Source organism: Anarrhichthys ocellatus, unplaced genomic scaffold (genome assembly GCF_004355925.1).
Source record: "Anarrhichthys ocellatus isolate YVR2014 unplaced genomic scaffold, GSC_Weel_1.0 scaffold486, whole genome shotgun sequence".
Lineage (NCBI taxonomy): Eukaryota > Metazoa > Chordata > Actinopteri > Perciformes > Anarhichadidae > Anarrhichthys > Anarrhichthys ocellatus.
In genome coordinates, this window is record NW_022280460.1 from 21,709 (window position 1) to 27,438 (window position 5,730).

At 41.9% G+C, this 5,730-nt stretch overlaps 1 protein-coding gene across 4 annotated transcripts in view; it reads left to right on the top strand.

Moving 5' to 3' along the window:
• The first annotated feature begins 7 nt into the window (after positions 1-7).
• Positions 8-5,730, top strand: part of LOC116401497 (chromaffin granule amine transporter-like) — an 11,775-nt gene continuing 6,052 nt past the window's right edge. The window contains exons 1-3 of one of the 4 annotated variants that reach the window (XM_031879915.1): positions 8-708; positions 2,187-2,388; positions 2,551-2,746. The gene's annotated coding sequence lies outside the window, so the exon portion shown is untranslated. Of the gene's footprint in view, positions 709-1,386; positions 2,747-3,033; positions 3,080-5,730 lie in introns of those variants that run through there. The other 3 variants (XM_031879916.1, XM_031879918.1, XM_031879919.1) reach the window with 3 other exon arrangements.

The following is a 5,730-nucleotide window of genomic DNA, read 5'->3' on the forward strand; positions in this document are numbered from 1 at the left end:
CAGATTACTGCAGTAAAAGTACTAATAGAGAGATTACTGCAGTAAAATTACTAATACACAGATTACTGCAGTAAAAGTACTAATACACACTAGGAAAGGACTACAGTACAAGTAAAAGTACTGCATTCAGAACTTCCCTGAAGTAAAAGTACAATATGTACCTCTCAGATGTAGTATAGTAACAATTACTCAAGTAAAGTACAAGTACCTGTAATGTGTACTGAAGTACAATACTTTAGTAAATATTCCTGGTAATATTGTATGTTTCCTAGAGCAATGCACTCTGGGACTTGTAGTCACTTCCAATCACTCACCTTTGGTCCTGTTAAAGCCGTCTGTGTTGATCTGTCTGTCTGTTTCTCTGTCCACCGGTCTGTCCACTGGTCTGTCCACCGGTCTGTCCACTGGGCTGTCCACTGGTCTGTCCACCGGTCTGTCCATCGGTCTGTCCACCTGTCTGTCCTGTGAGGACGGTCTCCTCTGAGCTCTGTTACTGCAGCCTCCCACCTGATGGATCCAGTGATAATCAATCAATCAATCAATCAATCAAACAATGTCTGTCTGTCTGTCTGTCTCTACTGACCTGATCTATGTAACAGTCCTCTGTAGAACATTGAGTTCTTTGTCTTCTGTTGGAGTTCATCGTCTCCGTCTGGCGCCGTAGGGGACGCTCCACCTGGTCTCCATGGAAACGATCCTGATGGACAGGTCAGAGTGATGTCACTGTTACAACCTCAGATATTCAATGTAATATCACAGTATTGTCACAGTAATATCACAGTAATGTCACAGTAATATCACAGTAATATCACAGTAATGTCACAGTAATGTCACAGTAATATCACAGTAATATCACAGTAATGTCACAGTAATGTCACAATAATATCACAGTAATATCACAGTAATGTCACAGTAATATCACAGTAATATCACAGTATTGTCACAGTAATATCACAGTAATATCACAGTAATGTCACAGTAATGTCACAGTAATATCACAGTAATATCACAGTAATGTCACAGTAATATCACAGTAATGTCACAGTAATATCACAGTAATATCACAGTATTGTCACAGTAATATCACAGTAATGTCACAGTAATGTCACAGTATTGTCACAGTAATGTCACAGTAATATCACAGTAATATCACAGTATTGTCAAGTAATATCACAGTAATATCGCAGTAATGTCACAGTAATATCACAGTAATATCACAGTAATGTCACAGTAATGTCACAGTAATATTACAGTAATGTCACAGTAATATCACAGTAATGTCACAGTAATATCACAGTATTGTCACAGTAATATCACAGTAATGTCACAGTAATATTACAGTAATATCACAGTAATATCACAGTGATATCACAGTAATATCACTGTACTATCACAGTAATATCACTGTACTATCACAGTACTATCACAGTAATATCACAGTAATATCACTGTAATGTCACAGTAATATCAGAGTAATATCACTGTACTATCACACTAATATCACTGTACTATCACTGTACTATCACTGGACTATCACAGTAATATCACTGTACTATCACAGTAATATCACAGTAATATCACTGTAATGTCACAGTAATATCAGAGTAATATCACTGTACTATCACACTAATATCACTGTACTATCACAGTAATATCACAGTACTATCACTGTACTATCACTGGACTATCACAGTAATATCACTGTACTATCACAGTAATATCACAGTACTATCACTGTACTATCACTGGACTATCACAGTAATATCACAGTAATATCACAGTAATATCACTGATATTACTGTGATATTACACTGTGAAGCCACAGCAGCTTAATAAAATACATTAAACTGTTGGTCAAAAATAAATATATATAAATCACAAATCTGTTTTCAGACAGACATACATAAAACAGTAAAGTATAAATATTACTTTAAATCAATAACATACAAGGACTTCCTGTTTCTACTCACTTTTATGTTTCTGTTTATTAAATTCAAATTAAACCTTTTTGAATTTCGTATTACAATCGTTGACCTGTCATATTTAGTAAATCTACCAAATAAATACTACTAGTGTAGTATAAAGTACACCATGCAGAGAAGTATAAAGGTACTACAGCAGTGTAGTATAAAGTACACCATGCAGAGAAGTATAAAGGTACTACAGTGAAGTACTCTTACCTGCAGCTCGGTGCTCTGCTGAGTCGTCTCTTTGGAGGACCTGATGGTGTTGTGGTCCAGAGCCAGACCACCGACCAGAGACACACACAGGAAGCTTCTCCACATCCACATCCTCCAATCGGTGGATCGGTGGACCTGTGGATCGGTGGATCGTGGACCTGTGGATCGGTCCTCTATCAGCTGTCGATCACTGGATCCTCCTCTTCTGGTCTCCGACTGGTTCTGCTGTGTTTTGATTTAATAATTGATCTGAGTTCTAAATAGTTTGAGACAATAAATAAATCAGTTTTCTTCTTCTCTGGTTTTAGACGTTCTTCATAAACATCAGTAGTTCTCTGACCCTCTCTGCTCCGTCTGTTCCCTCCTTCAGGTGCGTTTGTTTTTTATACCCTCCCCTGCCCTCTGATCCGTCCCATCCCCTCAGAAGATTTTTGAAGGTGCGTTTGAAGCTCAACCGCATCAGTCGGAGGAGACTTCCTTCCTGGAAGCCTCAGGTGAGGGCGGGCCTTTTGATACGTGACACCGCAGAGACCACAAGAGAGATGAAAACACACCTGGAGACACAGGTAGAGTGTGTGTGTGTGTGTGTGTGTGGTTTGACTTAATGTCGGCATAAAGACTCATTAGAGCTGGCGGATGTGTGAGTGTTTACAGGTGATTACAGCTGATTAACAGTTTCACAGGCGTCTCAGTCTCTGAGCACTCAGTGTGTCCAGGTGTGTTTGTGTGATGGACAGGTGAACCAGAAGGTCTCACCAAGGTCCAGTAGACCAGGAGAGCAGGAGACCAGTAGACCAGTAGACCAGGAGAGCAGCAGAGCAGGAGACCAGTAGACCAGTAGACCGGGAGAGCAGAGCAGGAGAGCAGCAGACCAGTAGACCAGGAGAACAGGAGAGCAGGTGAGCAGGAGAGCAGGAAACCAGGAGACCAGGAGAGCAGTAGACCAGTGTTGTTTTTTTGTTCATGTTGGACCCAAATATCTAAAATAATTATTAGATATTAAGGTTGTTTGGCTAACCGCTAACCGCTAACCGCCAACCACATTACAAGTACACAGCCTGCTGAGTACCTCTTGGCCGCTCCTCTTCACCTTTCGAGTTAATATTATATTCTTTACTAATTAATCACCAAAAACAATAATGGAAATATCATCATTGTTAACATTTTATTTCATATATTTCATTTTATTTGTATTTTTGGATGAAGCTCACAGAAGAATTGATGACATTAATTCATCATGAAGACTCACTTTATATTTCTGATGTAGCCAATAAAACCTCATTACAGTTAATAAAGTCAGTGACACTTCCAGTAAATGTCATGTGACGTTCTATGAGAGAACCAGAATGAGAACAGTTATAAATGTCATGTGAGGTTCTAAGAGAGAACCAGATTGAGAACAGTTATAAATGTCATGTGACATTCTATGAGAGAACCAGAATGAGAACAGTTATAAATGTCATGTGACGTTCTATGAGAGAACTAGAATGAGAACAGTTATAAATGTCATGTGACGTTCTATGAGAGAACTAGAATGGGAACAGTTATAAATGTCATGTGACGTTCTATGAGAGAACCAGTGTGAGAACAGTTATAAATGTCATGTGACGTTCTATGAGAGAACCAGAGTGAGAACAGTTATAAATGTCATGTGACATTTTATGAGAGAACCAGTGTGAGAACAGTTATAWATGTCATGTGACGTTCTATGAGAGAACCAGAGTGAGAACAGTTATAAATGTCATGTGACGTTCTGTGAGAGAACCAGAGTGAGAACAGTTATAAATGTCATCTGACGTTCTATGAGAGAACCAGTATGAGAACAGTTATAAATGTCATGTGACGTTCTGTGAGAGAACCAGAATGAGAACAGTTATAGATGTCATGTGACGTTCTATGAGAGAACCAGTGTGAGAACAGTTATAAATGTCATGTGACGTTCTATGAGAGAACCAGAGTGAGAAGTTATAAATGGCATGTGACGTTCTATGAGAGAACCAGAATGAGAACAGTTATAAATGGCATGTGACGTTCTATGAGAGAACCAGAATGAGAACAGTTATAAATGTCATGTGACGTTCTATGAGAGAACCAGAATGAGAACAGTTATAAATGTCATGTGACGTTCTATGAGAGAACCAGAGTGAGAACAGTTATAAATGTCATGTGACGTTCTTCACTCATCATGTGACTGACGTCAGTTGATGTCAGAGAGGCGTTCAATGACCGCAGGACGTTTCAGGAAACAAACTGCTGTCAGTGACGGAAACAAAAGACGTCACAGGAGCAGGAACAGGAGCAGGAACAGGAGACAGGAACAGGAACAGGAGACAGGAACAGGAGCAGGAACAGGAGACAGGAGCAGGAACAGGAGACAGGAACAGGAGACAGGAACAGGAGCAGGAACAGGAGACAGGAGCAGGAACAGGAGACAGGACCAGGAGCAGGAACAGGAGACAGGAGCAGGAGCAGGAACAGGAGACAGGCGCAGGAACAGGAGACAGGACCAGGAGCAGGAACAGGAGACAGGAGCAGGAACAGGAGACAGGACCAGGAGCAGGAACAGGAGACAGGAACAGGAACAGGAGACAGGAGCAGGAGACAGGAGCAGGAGACAGGAACAGGAGACAGGACCAGGAGCAGGACCAGGAGACAGGAGCAGGACCAGGAGACAGGAGCAGGAACAGTAGACAGGAGCAGGAACAGGAGCAGGAGACAGGAGGCAGGAACAGGAGACAGGAGGCAGGAACAGGAGACAGGAGACAGGAGACAGGAGCAGGAACAGGAACAGGAGACAGGAACAGGAGACAGGAGCAGGAACAGGAGACAGGAGCAGGAACAGGAGACAGGACCTGGAGCAGGAACAGGAGACAGGAACAGGAGCAGGAGACAGGAGCAGGAGACAGGAACAGGAGACAGGAACAGGACCAGGAGACAGGAACAGGAACAGGAGCAGGAGACAGGAACAGGAGCAGGAGCAGGAGACAGGAACAGGAGACAGGACCAGGAGCAGGAACAGGAGCAGGAGCAGGAGACAGGAACAGGAACAGTGTTAAAACTCTACTTGAATATGAGACATGATTTTACGGATAATCACAGTTTATGGTGTTTAGTCGGTTACACCTTCAGTCTATGAGCAGATCTCTGAGTTACTCGCTGTCTTTAGAGCAGCTCACAGAGAATAAACTAAGCTTTAGGGTTCCCCCTCAGGTAAACACTGTTAGCACTGTTAGCACTCCATGTTGAGAGCCGTGTGAAGGCAACCGATAAACTCAGAATTCCATCTTAAGCTCCTTCGAGTCCTCAAAAGAGAAATCGTTCCTCCAAAAGACGGCGACCGAAGCAACGAAAACAACTTGAGATTCAAAAATACACTCACGAGAAACAAGAAGCAAGACAACAAGTCTGCTGGAGAACGACATTCACGATGTTGTAACACTGGTTTCATACATCACACATAGAGCTTTACATTGTGAAGTGACTTCATGTGTTCACACACACACACACACACACACACACACACACACACACACACACACACACACACACA